Raw genomic sequence first — 15434 nt, 5'->3', positions numbered from 1 at the left:
TAATGAAAAATAAGACTGTCTAGACCACCTGGTCAGGACCAGCTCTGAGTTCTGAATGTTTTGGGGAGGAAGTGTTCAAAAGTTTGAGATTGGGAAAGTTAACCTTCTTACACTTCAAATGATCAAGCTGACTTTAGTGAAATCATAAATTAAGAAGCAGGCATGACTGAGAAGGCACTCCAAACCTCTTACATCTTCCTGAATGGATATAACATTTTAGGTTTCCTCTCACATCAAGGGACCCTCCCCGCAAGCCCCACCTTTCTCTCACCCCTTAACTGGGAGGAGGTATTAGTTTTCTGATTAAATAATGACATTCCATCCTCTCATGGAAATTGAAAGAAGTGCTGTCGCCACAGCGCTCCATCTTTTGCCATCTCTTAATCAGAGTTCACTCTAGAGAAGATTGATTACTTGACTATCCAATCTTTCTCTTTTTAAAAATTGTCTCCTCTGTCAAGTGTTATACACTGCCTCTCCACCTTGCTGCAAATCTCTGCTGTATATGTATTGCTAATACTGTACTTGTAGAATGTAGGCGTCGTCTGTGTACGCATATCATTCGTTTAATTACAATTTTCTTTTCTCCTAAGCAAACCAGAAAGCTCAAGCAAGAACAATACAAACCAGTGCCTAATTTCCTCTTTCTTTAATGTGCAAAATCATTTGTTATGCTGTCAGACAGAGGTTGGGTGGTATGTAGGAGTGATCTCAGAAGGCATGGAATTTTCTTGTTCAGGGATCCCTGGGTGGCTCAGCGGTTTAAGGCCTGCCTTGGGCTCAGGGCGTGACTCTGGAGCATCGGGCTCCCTGCATGGAGCCTGCTTCTCCCTCTGCCTGTATCTCTGCCTCTCTCTCTGTGTGTCTCTCATGAATAAATAAATAGAATCTTAAAAAAAAAAACTTTTTTTCTGTTCATTTTGTAGTCAAAACTTTTTCTGCCAGAGAGTTCTGAATTTCTGTAATATACATGTTTTCATGTGTGATGATTTGAGCATTCCTATTGGTCTGAAAATATAAGTTACTTAAGTAATTGTTGGTTATTAGCTGAAACTCAAAAGCGACCGTTGTTCTATTCTGCTAATTGGGAAATGATAAACAAAAATTTCCCCCAGTGCAGTTTTCACTTGTTGAACTCAAGTTACTGGCTTTCCAAGGTCATCCAGAATTGCTACCATGATTTTCCAGATCATAATATTTACCTGATGCTATAGACCAGGGTCAGTAAACTATGGCCTGCGGGCCTAATCTGGCCTGCCATCTATTTTTTGTATGAACTGCAAGCTAAGAATGAATTTTACATTTCTATTTTTTATTTTATTTTAAAGATTTTACTTATTTATTCAAGAAAGGCACACACAGAGAGAGGCAGAGACATAGGCAGAGGACCCTGGGCACACTACCTGAGCTGAAGGCAGATACTCAACCACTGAGTCACCCAGGTGTCCCGAACTTTACATTTTTAAATGTAATGTTGGAGAAAAAAAAAACAAAAGAAAAATGTGAAAACTATATGAAATTCAAATCTTAGTGTCTATAAGTAAAGTTTTTTTTTTGGAATACAGGTGTGCTCACAGGTTGTCTATGGCTACTTTTACTTTATAACGCCAGCACTGAGCAGTTAATACAGAGTCTGTATGGCTCATAAGCCTAAAGTATCTACTGATGGGCCCTTAAGAAAAAGATTTGAGGGGTGCCTGGGTGGCTCAGATGGTTGGGCATCTGCCTTTGGCTCGGGGGTCCTGGGATCGAACCCCACATTGGGCTTCCTGCTGCATGAGGAATTTGTTTCTCCTTCTCCTTCTCCCTTTGCCTGTTGCTCCCCCTGCTTGTGCTCGGTCTCTATCACATAGGTAAATAAAATCTTACAAAAAAAAAAAGTTTTAAAAAATTTAAAAATAAATAAAAATAAATTTAAAAAAAAGTTTTGATCCTTAGTATCTTAGAGATCTCTAATGAATTGAGTCCCATGGAATGCTGGATTTGACACAGATTTTGAAAATCATGTTAATAAAAAACAAAAACCATTGATAAAGATAAGTTACTTCTTGTCTAAAATTACATAGTCTATGGACAGAGCTGGTACTAGAATCCTGGTTCCATTGGTCCAAGGTTTCTTTTATCCATGCTGTCTTTTCTCATGTAGAGCTTATCTTAGTTAGGACAAGATAGGTGTTGTATAGTCTGGAGGCAAGGAGAATTTATCAAATCTTTCCTAATTTTGATCCCATGTCTCATCCAGACAAATACAGTACACTGTATTTGGATACTGGGGCTTTCATTATTTCAGCCAATATGAGTTGCCTTATATTTTTCCTTTTTTTCCTCATTTCTCAAAAGATATGTGACTATGATGAAAAACTTTTTTACTTCTGTGCTCTTTTTCTCTTTTAAGAAAATCTTTTCTCCTTCAACAAAGGGATTCAGAGGTGGCTGAGTTTCTTTTCCAGTCTAAGTTTCTTTGGGGAGGCGAGGATGATTAGGAAGCCATGGGACACCCGATTATAACTCTGGAGTCCGTGGATGGGCCATGTATGCAGAGAGGGGAGGAAGAGTGTGAACAGACCCCCTGAATGTTAAGGCTTAGTGGGTATGTGCCTATGTAGGCTTTTCTGGGGAGAGAATCCATAGCTTTTTTCAGATTTTTAAGAGTCTGTGACCCCAAGAAGATTCAGAATTATATATACGAAAGAGATGTGTCTGTGGAAGAAAGCTGCTCAGATGTGTGTCAGGGGAGGCCGATCTGGGTTCTCAAGTCTGTGTGACCTCGGCTGATGATGAGGGGAGAACCCTCTACCCACTTACTTCAGCCCACCCAAGTTTTTTACCCTCTGCCACTCATAGAGGTGATAAAAATTCATCAGATTCGCATAATGGTTGAACTCCGATGGTGATGAAATCCCAGTATAATTCTCTGCAAAGAATGTTCTGATTAATAGAAACTGCAGAGGAACTAATTTTATGAAAATAGCAAGTGGGATTGTTTTAGCTGAAGCAAGTCAGGAGAGCGGGTGCTGAAGCCCCAGTGAAAGATGCAAACAGCCCCATTGTGCAGAGCTGACAGCTCCAATCTGGCCGTTTATTTATTAAACGTCTTTCTGCTGTAAATTATTGAGCCTGGATCCTGGGAGCTGACAGAGCTGACAGGATAAGACAATAGGATAGAAAGCAAACCTACACAGCTTCCTTCAGCATTATTGCAGCATTGTGTCTTATGAAAGCTTCTGCTTTCCCTGATTTGGGGAAGGGGGCGAGTTACCTCTTTGGTAGGACTCAGAAACGGATGAGACAAGTAACATGCTTTTGATTTCTGAATTGTTTGTCCATTCTTACGAGTCAAAATGTCCTTCAGAGAAAATTCAACCTGTTGGCTCAACAGCTGAGAGCCAGGCTTTTTTGTCTATTTTCTAGAAGGTCTGGTTTACTCAGGAAAAAGCCAAATGAAATGTTTTAGTATACTCAGTCACCAAAAGATTGGGTCCATTCGGCTTATTTGAGAGCTGGGAAGGTTTCTTATGCCAGAAGGAGTTTTTTTTTTTTTTATTATTAAAGATTTATTTATTCATGAGAGACAGAGAGGGAGAAGAGAGGCAGAGACATAGGCAGAGAGAGAAACAGGCTCCATGCCGGGAGCCCAATGCAACACTCCATCCTGGGACTCCAGGATCACACCCTGGGCTGAAGGCAGATGCTTAACCGCTGAGCCACCCAGGCATCCCTTGGAAGGAGTTCTAAAGTCTATTCCTTAAGCCGAAGGACAGGAAAAGGCTGGTTGGCAGAGAGGCACTTGAATTCGGATTATGCTAGTAATCATTTGAAAAGCTGGAGTTCTGGAAAATAGGAGAGTAGCTGGGCCAGGGGGCAAGAGGCTCCATCGCCTGGTCAGGCACAAGGCAAGTGATAATGGATCATTAGTATGGATGCCTAAGGGTAGGGCCATTCATTCCTATGTTCATTCATTTGACAAATATTTATACTGAGTATCGCTGGTTGCCTTGCACTGTTCCAGACTGTAGGGATAAAGAATTAACAATAAAAGTCCCTACTTTCATGGAACTTACATTCTAGTGGAGGAAGCCAGGTGATCAACAAATAACTATGTAAAATACCAGCTGCTTTCAAGTGCTGTGAAGAAGAAAAGCAGGATAAAGGAATAAAGAATCATGAGGGGCATGTAGATTGAGGAGTGCTATTTTATATAGGGTCATTAAGGAAGACCTCTCTGCAGAGGTGGTATCTTAACAGCAGCCCAAAGGAAGTGAGAGAGTGAAGAGCCAAGAGCCAAGCAGACAAAAGGCCCTTAGAGGAAAGGTCTGTAAGCATATTTCTAGAAGAATGAAAAGAGGCTGGTATGGCTAGAGTTGGAGAAGTGCACAGGGGGCCTTGTAAGGCTTGAGCTTTCCTCTGAGTGAAATAGGAAGCCATTTGGAAGATTTTTGAGCAGAGGAGTGACTTGTTTTGATTTGTCAAAATCAACGATGGAATGAGTCTACCAAATACCAGTTAGTGCAATCTGTGGTCAGAATGGGGCCTGCTTCCCATAATGCCAAGCCCTTAACTAGCTTTTGGTGATTCCTCCCCAGAATGTGGAGTGAGAAGGCTCATTTCATTTCTCCTCATCACGAGTGGGGGTGGGATTTCTTTGTTCTTTGTAAAATGGCATCCTCTCCTGGAGAGTGCCAAGGGTGATGATAAGGTGGAGTTTAATGTCCCTTTGTTCTCCTACCGACTGGAAGGAGGATATAAAGCTTCAGACAGCAGGAGGATCTGTTACCACTGTTGCCACTGGCCCTCGCCTCTGGGTCCAGGTGTTCTTTTCTGCAGAGCTGACGTAAAGCGACCAACCAGCAAAAGAAGGATTTTGTGAGTTCTCATATCCCCAATTCTTGGGAAAGGAGAGGCCAGCAGCCTGAGAGGCACACACCAGGCAGCTGCAGGAAGGATATATATGGCAAAACTCAGCTGGAGCCTCTACAGGAACATTTGGAGGGTGGGGGAAGGAAACTCACCATGCTTTATGGGAAAATGTGAGAGTATTAGAAGAACCATGGGGTTTCTGGATTAGCAGATGTCTTGAGGCATTGTTACAGCCCATGACAGGCCTGAGCCCTGTGCTTCCTTACAAGACGTGAAGTTCAGGGTGCTGGAGAAGCAGCGGAAAAATGCTCCCATTCAGCTGAGGTTACACCAGTGAGCACTCTTGTCTGTTCCATTTTGGAACAGGGTCAAACTGAGGTTGTAGGTAGTGCAGCCACCATCCATGGGCTTTGAGTGAGAGGAGATGGCCGGAATGGAGGGATTTTAAAATATGGACACAATTCTTATTTGAGCTGCCAGCTACTCAAATTGAAAGGCTTTTTATAGGTTGGTACTGTGTTCTGTGATTGAAAGACCTAATACTTACAAAGGAGATCTAAGAGGTAAAGCAGGATTAGGAATATAATTCTCTCAGAAGCACACAAATGCCTAGGTATGGCCCAGCTTGAGAAGGTAGTCTCATAAATATTCCACATTTTTTATTGGCAAGGATCCCCGTCCATAAGGAGGACAAGAAGTCTTGAGGGTTCAGTTCTGGGATTTTCTGCCCCAGAACCCTGTTTTGCTAACCTTTGGGGGCATCATGCCAGACTATCCTCAATAGAAAATATTAACATGAGTTTGCTACACAAACTCAGAGGCCCTGAAGGCAGTGGATGTGATTTAAGTTAATCTAATAAATAAATGATGATAAATAGAATTGGTTCTTTGATTGCTTTGCCCATGTATTTCCCTAGTTGAGAAAAGAGAGTCAGGGAGCATGTAAGTGGGGGGACAAGGAGAAGAAAGGGAGGGAGTGACAAAGGGCAGGGAGCTTGACGAATGAAGACAGTGAAGCCAAATTTCTTAAGGAAAAAGAAAGCACTATTTGTAATTATTTAGGTGGTCCACGGTTGAGAAGGAAGGCCATTCCCTGAATTGGTCATTTCTCTGACCCCTCATTTCTGGAGATGATGGCCCATTTAGTAAACTCCAGATTCTCCCTGACTCTTTGATCATGTTTTGACCTACGGAATAAAGGCCTGATGCAATTCACTTCAAAAACTGAACACCTGCCATCGGTCAGGCAGTGTTTTAGAAATGGGAGGTACGGAGATGAGACATAGTCTTTTTTTTTTTTTTTTCAAATGGTTCACATTCTACTATTTGAGACAAACAAGAAAAAACAATCTGCAATAAATTAGGCTGCATCACAGGGCAATCTGGGGTGCTTCCTGAGTACAGGGCAGGAAATAGAGGAGTCAGGGAAGGTTGACAGGTGAACAGGGTCTTTATGGATGACCAGAAATTAGCCACAGAGGATATGAGGGAAAGAGTTCTAGGCACAAGGAACAGTACATGCAAATATTTCGTGGTATGAGAGAGAATAACAACTAGGGGACAGGTGAGGAGTTTGGAGTATCTATGGTGTGGAATGTGCTGGGGATGAAGACATGGGGGTGGGTAAGAGCAGAAGATGAAGGGAGGGGTGGCCACTGGGATCTGTGTCATGAAGGACTAGTAACGTGATGAGGAATTTAGACATTATCCTGCAGGTTCTGATGAGCCACTGAGAGATTTCACAGGGAAGGTATTTGTATTTTGTGTATAGAAACAGTCTCTTCCACAAGTCTCTTACAGATACCTACCTAGTTATCTGGCCTGTGCTAGAACCTGTTCAGGGTTGGAGAGCTCTCAAGCTCCCAGAGCTACCCACTTGATTGGTGGACAGCTGTAAATCTTACAAAGGTCTTTCTTACATTGAGCCAAGCTCTGCCTCCTTGTAATTCGTACTCACTGTGTCTACACAGTGCCATTTGTAGCAACGTGTAAGAGGCCACTTTTAAAATATTTGAAGATACCAATGAAACCTTCCCTTAGTTTTTAGCTTTCCAAGTTAGGCCCACACAGAGTTCCCTTGTTCCTGATTTATTTCATCATATATAGATTCCTTCACCATCTGGATAAACTGCAGTGTGTTTGTTTGTTTGTTTGTTTGTTTGTTTGTTTTTAGGCTGGGCTTGAACTGTGGCTTTTTAGAGCATCTTTTAGAATCTGGTGCTAGAATTTCTCATAATATGTCACATAAGCTTGGAGTACAGTGAGACTATTACTGCTTCTTTTGAGCTGGACACTCCACGACTGTCAGGGACTTGTGTCTTTCGATTGTTACTGGTCACATCTCACTATTCACTTTTAAAGCTTATGATTAACTGAAGCTTCTAACTCTTCTGCACATTTATTACTGCCAAGTGAAATCTCCACCCTACTCGGTATGTGCAATTTATTTTTGAAATCTAAATATAGGACTTTACATTTACTTCAATTTTATCTTGTTAGTTTTCCAGACTACTGGATTCCAGTCTATTACATTTATTGTTAAAGTCTTGATTCTTTTCTATATGATATTAGTGGGTCTCTGTGCACATTTGATAAACATTCTTTTTGTATGTTAATTCAGATCATTATTAAAAATGTTGGATAAAACCTGGCAGCATTGGAAACCTCCTTCTTGTCTGGGTATGTGTTCAGACAGCTTCAGTTTTGCCTAATGACCCATTTTACAACATTATTCAAAATGATAACTTTGAAGATATATGCATTTGCCATTGACTCCCATTGAAATCAAATGTTTACTGTTGACCCCCTCTCTGCTAGGTTCTGTGTTAGGTGCCAAGGATGCAAAAATGATCAAGACATGGTTCTTGTCTTAAGGAGCTCACAATTTAGCAAAGGTGATAATCACATATACTTTAGCTCCAAATTAATGTGTATATAATTAAATATGCATTACCTCTCATTTATATTAGAGGTACATATGTTTTTCAATGTACTGTATAATAGGTAACATGTATATTACATCATTAACAGTGTAAGCAAAGTTTACAGAGGACCTGGAGCAAGAGGAGATTACTTCTTCATGGGGGAAAAAGGAGAAAGGAAATCTTCACCAAAGAAGTGACCTTAACGGGCCTTGAAAGATAAGCGAGATTTTGGTGAGATAAGTAGAGCATGGAGATAGGAGCTGTTTCCAGTGAAGAAACGAGATAAGCCAACCGTAGAGGAATGAAGAGGAATGAATCTCTTTGGAATGGTTCAGGAAGAGCAAATATCCTAATGTGATTGGAGTGCCAGGTTTAGGGACAGGAGTGACAGGAAATGAGGCAAGGGAGTGTGAAGGGTCTCAACTACCATGTTAAAGACTTGGAGCTTTAGTCTATAGCCAACTCAGAAGTCTTTAAGAAAGAGAATCAGTGACATGATCTGATTTATCAACTTCATAACTCTACTGTACAGGGAAATAAATTCATTTGGGCAAAACTCACCCTTGGTGAACCTGTGTTGGCCCTAGTAGTAAGTAGTAACTGACTGTAAGCATCCGTTTAATAAGCACCTCAATCTTTCTGTGTATATGTTTTGTTCCTACTTCTTTAGCTTCTATGCATTTCCTGACTGCTGCCTTGACCTTTGGCCTCTTGCCTTTTTTTCTCCTTAGGCATTTGTGTTCTGCATTCTGTTGGTCTATTTGTTCAGCCACAGCCTGCTCTGACCTTTACTACTTAACGTGTCCTGTGGCTGTGGCTTCTGAGCCCCAGCAGTTCTCTGACCCTCAGAGCTGGCCTTGCCTTCATTTTGGATTGCTCATCTGCTTTCATTTCCCTGTGGGCCCAGTGACCTCTGTGTGTTCTGTTCCGTCTTGGTCCAACCTGGTCTCATCCTTTGTGCTACCTTTGTTCTTCTATTCTAGCTCCCGGACCTGCAAATTGTATCTGTTTGTTCACTGTGGTTTCCATTCTGGTGATAAAATGTAATCTTTCCTTTCTGGAAGCTATATGGTACCATTGAAGAGACAGGACTAACATACAAGAAACTGTATTACTTACAGTTGTTTGACTAATTGGATGTATGAACTAGAGGTGTGTGAGTTTAGAGAAAAGATAGAACTGGGAAATTCAAGAACTTTGGGAGGAATGGTCCCTTCTAGTCACCTCCTTTCTTTAAACAGGTTTAGATACTTGAGACACAAGCCTTTCTTTGGAAGGAGGGGAAATTAGGGCGAAACTTCCTCTGGACTTCCCTGTGATTGGCTTGAAGACTGCCTATCTCAGAGGAGCTACCTTGTCTGTGCCATCTAGTGGTAGTTGCCACCAGAAGCCTTACCCGCCTCAAGGAGAGAGCAATTTAACGCCATTTCCAACTTAAGCACCATATCTACGGGGCGTGAAATTAGTTCCAGCAAGCAGCAAATTTGCTGCTAATAAAAATATTTAGCGATTCACTTGTCTTTAAATCAGCAGCAGAATATTCTTTTACTTGCATCAATGCTTGTTTCTTCCAATTCTAATATTTGATAATCAAGCTCACGTTGTTTAGCTAAAGCTGTGATATAGCAAGTTCTTCCGCTCTGCAAAAATTTGGGTTTCCTAGGAAGGAATTTTTATCTTCCTCTTTTGGTCAGAAATAGGCCTCGATGTTCTTTGGATCATGGAGATGGAACACTTTCACTGGGCTGGGGGTCTAGGAAATAAGTTTTCATTTTCTTCTCTGTGCCAGTATCAGCCCCCGACTCGTTGCATGTGGAGAATCTGGGGCGCTAAGAGAGGATGCGATTTCCATCTCATGTTTAGACACAGCTTTACTCTGTCTCGGTGCCAAACGCATTTTAATTTCTTTTCTGTCTCTTTTAGCCTCTATCTACTTCAGAGTGAGGGTAATCTCAATAGTGAAGAGATGCTGTAAGATATTAAAACTTTTTTCATTTATTCAACAAATATTAACTGGGCACCTACTATATCCATTCCTTGTTCTAGGTCCTTCTTTGGATCGGAACTCTTCCAAGAAGTCTCTGTGATAGCTAGGTGAGAGGCTGACCTGGCAGGTGACACCTCTTCACCAGGTCACTGGGACAGTGGATCTCATAGACTCCCCTATTTTTCTTTTCCTTATGGAGTTCCTAGAAGAAACAAACAGCAGCAGGCATTCTGTCTCTCAGCACTCAGTTGGCCTAAGGGTCTAAACAGATCATTTCAAAGTCCAAATAATTTAAAGAGAGTAGAGGTGCTCTGGGGACTCTGTGTTCTGCCCCAGAGGAGCCCTGGATGGATCATCTTTCTTTAGCTCCTGGTAGAAAGCAGTTTTGATCATCCTACAGGAAATCAAGATGTGAACAGCTTCAGACATACACAACTATATTCTTCTCAGAAATCAGCCAACAATGAGATACTGATGAAAGCAGGCCTTCTTGCTTAAGAGAAGGACCCAAGAAGACCTGGTAAAGGGGAGTTAGAATCAAAGACTAAGTAAACCAGCTAGCTAACACTAACTTCAGTGTTGGAGCACTGGAGGGGTAGATCAAAGAAAGGAAATGAGAGCAGGGAATGACACTTGGCAGTGACCAAGGAACTAAACATAGAGACTTGGGAAGGGGAGAAGCCCTCTGTGGATAGCCGTTAGAGGTGCACGGGTTTGGGGATCAGAGCTTTGGGGTTCTGTCCTTGGCCTTTTTTCTCAGGTACCTGACTGATAAAACTCCTTCTCCCCCTTGATGTCAGAGGGAGAACAGATGAATTTTACTCCCTGTCCCAGATCCTCTTACTACAGCATGAGAAGATTGAGCTGATGACTCTTGTAAAGGACTGAGAGACATTTCCCAAAGGGATTCTATGATGAAAGCCTGAATTTCTGGAGAGCACAACAGCATGATGCATTTAAGTTAGACAAAGCAAGGTTTTTCTAATGGAAAGGGAGATAAGACCAGATTAAGTGAAACCACTTGCCCTGAATAAGATTTGTAACCCCCCTCATGCTCAAATCTCAAAATCCCAAATATCTGTTACTTAGTGAGGGTCAACTGAAGGTCCTGAAGTGTTTGAAATCATGATGATTATATCTTAGCTACAGAGTGAACAGGAATCATCAGATGTGAATTATTGGGGAAATACAAAAAATGATTAGAAGAATAAGCTCTATCTAAGAAGTACTTAAACAACAACCAGAATCACAATCGAGGGGGGAGAACCCCTAAATAATTTAGTAATTAAAACAGAAATAAATAAGTTCTCCAATTCTGAACCTTTCTCCTCTGTCAGTATGTAATCGAGAAAGACTTCCCGATGGTGCGAGTGCAGGACAAACAGGTGACTCAGAGGATGTGGAATGAATGTTGGTCAGGGCAGCTAGGATGGAGCAGAGCATAAGGCCCCTGGGGCAGCGGGGGACATAAGGAGCCAGATGACAGGGCCAGGAGAAGAACTGGAGAGGAAGGAGGGAGCTGGAAGATGGGAGGCCCAGAGTCCTCTGTGAACCCCTTGACCTAAAGGCAGAGCTGACAGAGGCTGGGGAGAGGAATGCTGTGTCGAGCAGGGATGCTTCTTTCTCTGCAGGGTATCCTGGTCCCTTGGGGACCTCCTAGCTGCTTCTGATCTCAGCGTCCTTCAGGTAAGCTGTGTGCTCCTCCATTTTCCATTGCAATAGCCTTGCCTCTGCCAGTTACCACAGGCAGGAGGTCTCAAGCCTACAGCCCTCTTGCTGTCAGGAGCCAGAGCTGGGTCAAAGGTCAAGCCAGTTCTGAGGATGGATTAATGATGCTTAAAAGTGTCTAATCCCCATCTGTTGCTTGGGCATTTTTCATAATAGCATCAATCATAGGCCAGTCAGTAGGTTTCCCTGAGTTCTTGAATTAATGCACATACAGGGGAGAAACTTAGTGTTTCTGCCAAGTCCTGATGAACACAACCCTAGGAGGTTGATAATTCCAAACCTAGGCTGAGCAGAGCATATGATCAGGGATTAATAGTCAAAAGGCCTTGATAGATAGAGTGAATAATGCTCAGAGGCATTCAATCACTCTGTAATCTCAGAAAGAGGGGCATAGCTAACTTGTTGGTTCACAAAACAGACTGGCCATCTGCAGAATTTCTAAGGGATTAGGTTGCTGATCTCATTCAAAGTAGTTATTTCAGAGGTCATACATCAAATACTTGACTTCTCTCTGAGGAAATCTTAACCACCTTCCTAGCACTTAAGATTTGGATTGTTGAATTCAAGACTGAGTCCTGTGTATTAAGGGGACAAGATATGTATGGTGCAGAGCTGTCAAAAAAAAAAACACCTTTGCTAGGAAACACCCACGTTCCAGAATTGGGAGGTCTTTGGAAAAGTGTCAAATGAGAAATGGAAATGATCATGGAGCTCCTAAAGGCACAGCATCCTGATAAGAATAGATACTCATGTTAAAACTGCCTGTATTTAAATCCTTTCTTTACCCGTACTGGCTGTGTGACTTTGAGTAACCCACTTAACCCCTCTGTGATTTTGTTTCCTCAATGGAAAGCCAGAAAAAAAGGTACCGACCTCAAAGATTTGTTTAACATAATAAATGTTAGATATTTAAACCTTTAGCAATTGATTACAACATGACAAATGTTTGTAAAGCCCTTCAAAATGAGACATTCTATTTATATAAGCTCTCTCTGCTTAATGTAACTAGAAAACTTCAGAAAACCATACCAATTGGATTCAAATTTATGTTATTTAAGCTTGGGTTGGCCTGTGCAGCTGCTGAGCAATCCTCCTACACACTTCTTGTTGACTGCCTAGTCAAATCGCTTCAGTAGTTGTTCTAAAGCATGGTTTTTCAATCCTGGTACAATTAACATTCGGGACAGCCTAATTCTTTGTTGTGGGGAGCTGGCCCGTGTATAGCAGGATGTTTAGCAGCATCCTGACCTCTGCAAAATGCCACTAGATGCCAGCAGCACCTCCTCCCCCACTGTGACAGCAAAAAAAAAAAAAAAAAAGTCTCCAGATGTTGCCAAAGGTCTACTAGAGGAGGGAATGGGAGAGGGTGGCCAAAGCTTTTCCAGCTCCTTCCAGCATGCAACCCCACCTACAGATACCTACTTTCATTTGATGGTTTATGCCTCCCTGTTTTCTTAGAAAGAGATCATCCAATCTAGGGTTTTTCAATGTCTCTTTCTTCCCTTTCAAATTTTATCTGGATATCCCCTCCCCCATCCTTTTCCCTTCTCCTTTGGTCTGAACTTGTCTCTTTTTCACAACGAGTTGTTGCATTTATGTCCTTTTTAGAAGTCTGTCCAGGTACACTGGTGCTCACTGCCATCAGCCAATGTTCTCGGCTCCTTTAGCCATTGTCACTGCCTGGCCTCCCCCTCAGTCTAGACGCCGGCTCCATGACTTCTTTTTATCATTAAACACCTTTAAATACTTAGCTGTCCTCACAAAGCTAGCTACCAGCCTTTTTTTTTTTTTCCATTTAAATCATCACGTTTCTCTGAAAAAGCAACAACTAATATTTGTGGAGCCCTTATAGTGTGTGAGGCACTGTCTGATAGATTCCATTCCCCAGCCCACACATCACCTTTCATGCCCGGCACCTGGCTGTACCCCTTCCACTCCAGGGCACTGACTTTCCTAATGATCACCTAATTGCCAGACCTAATGGCCTTTCCTTGGTCTTCACTTCTTTACTTCTGTCTCTGAACACTGTTGATCATCCCTTGGTTAACTGTTTCCTCCCTTGGATTAATTTCCCCGGGCGTTGGTTTGATTAGCTGAATATCAGCGGAATTAATTTAAGTGATTTCTGAAACCCAGAATCTCACACATTTGAGATGCTCCCAGCTTCTGTTTGCCAGAGAGCTGCAAGCAGAATGCTGTACCTCTAGAAACCACACAGGCACACTATAGGGGGTGCAGCCGAAGGGACCCCACCACCCAGAACACAGCAGAGGCCACCTCTGGCTTCCTCCCAAGCAGCTGACTTTGTCCAACTTTGCTGTTTCCCCAGACACTGCCATTATTGTAACCCAGGCTTAAACCTGTGGGATAATTTTGTTTGTTTCTTGTTGGTAGGCTTCCCTTCCCCTTGCTCTCCACATTTACTGTGTCCTCAGGCCAGCTTCCACACCTCCGAGACCCATCCCCACCAGCCACCAGTGTAACTCAGGGCCTGATGACCTTTCTGAAATTAAAGGTCTCTTCTGGTATCTAGTCTGTATTTTCTAAACAGCATTATGCTTCTAATGCTTCATTCCACCTCCCCAACTTTGCCAACATCATTGCCTTCTTCCTCTGGCAGATGTTAATTTAACTCTCTAACACATTCCAACACAAAAATACCCACTTCTCCCTCGAGGCTCCTAATTTAGTTACTAGATAATTTTTGGTTAAACTGGCATTCAGTATTTATAGTATTGTGACTGTGGAAATATTGTAGCTAAGCCCTGTCATGTACTATGATTACGTTTCCTTTCTGGTATGTATTATTATTATTTTTAAGTTAATACTGGTGTTTTAAAAACTTGCCTAGTTTTATATGTGCCTATCACCAACTCTGCCCCAAATTTTCTAGAACTATAAATTCCCTCCAGTCTGGCCATGGGTATCAGACCGTTTATCAGTTCCATAGTGGTTCACTTTTATTTTATTTTTCCTGAGATATGCCACCCAAATCATTTCTCTTCCTGCTCCAATCTGGACAGGTTGGTCTTAAGGCCCATGGCACCTTGCATCAACACTTTGGGAATTCCTTTTGTTCCTCGCCTGTGTGAGTTCTGAATTCCTGGGTCTCATGTCTTCCTCTTTGCTAGTTTACTGCCTAATGATACTTGTTTCTTCTCTAAGCCTTCATAGAAAGGATTTACAGGAAAAATGTTTTAGTATTTGCATTTTTCAAATGTTTTTGTCAACTCTGATTCCTAATTTGTCAAGGTATGGAAATGTTAGTTAAAAGTCACTTTTCCTCCAAATTTGTGTATTTTATTATTTTTTAAGTAGAGCCCACACCCAATGTGGGGCTTGAGCTCAAGACCCTGAGACCCTGAGGACAAGAGTCACACATTCTACAGACTCAGCCAGCCAAGCACCCCTTAAAAATTTAAAGACGTTGTGCTACCACCTCCTTTATATCTAGGTCTGTTTTTAAAAAGTCTAATGCCATTCTGATTCCTATTCCTTTATCTGCAACCTTTTTTCCTCCCTGGAAGTTTTAAGGAATCAATCTTGCTTCCTTCTTTCCTTCCTTTCCTCTCTCTCTCTCTCTCTCTCCTCCTTCCTCCCATCCTCCTTCCTTCTCTCTCCTTAATATATAAGCTTTATTGAGCTATAATTCATATATAATTCACTCATTTATAAAGTGTACCATCTATGGTTTTTAGTATATTTACAGAGTTTTGCAACCATTATAACAATCAATTTTAGGATATTTGATTATCCCCCAAAGAAACTGACCTTGTACCCATTAGCAGTCTAAACTCTCCTCTCCTCAAACCACCTCCACTACAGCCCTAGGCCACCTCCAGTCTGTATCTGTCTCTGTGGAGTTGCCTCTTCTGGACGTTTCATAGAAATAGAATCACACACTATGTGGTCTTTTGTGACTGGCTTCTTTTACTTAT

The 15434-nt window shown here is 41.9% G+C and overlaps 1 protein-coding gene across 2 annotated transcripts in view; it reads left to right on the top strand.

Annotated features, from left to right (window-relative positions):
* Window positions 1-15434, top strand: part of PKNOX2 (PBX/knotted 1 homeobox 2) — a 310043-nt gene that overhangs the window by 1400 nt on the left and 293209 nt on the right. The window lies entirely within an intron of this gene.

Source organism: Canis lupus, chromosome 5 (genome assembly GCF_011100685.1).
Source record: "Canis lupus familiaris isolate Mischka breed German Shepherd chromosome 5, alternate assembly UU_Cfam_GSD_1.0, whole genome shotgun sequence".
Taxonomy (NCBI): domain Eukaryota; kingdom Metazoa; phylum Chordata; class Mammalia; order Carnivora; family Canidae; genus Canis; species Canis lupus.
This window is presented reverse-complemented; position numbering and strand designations above follow the sequence as displayed.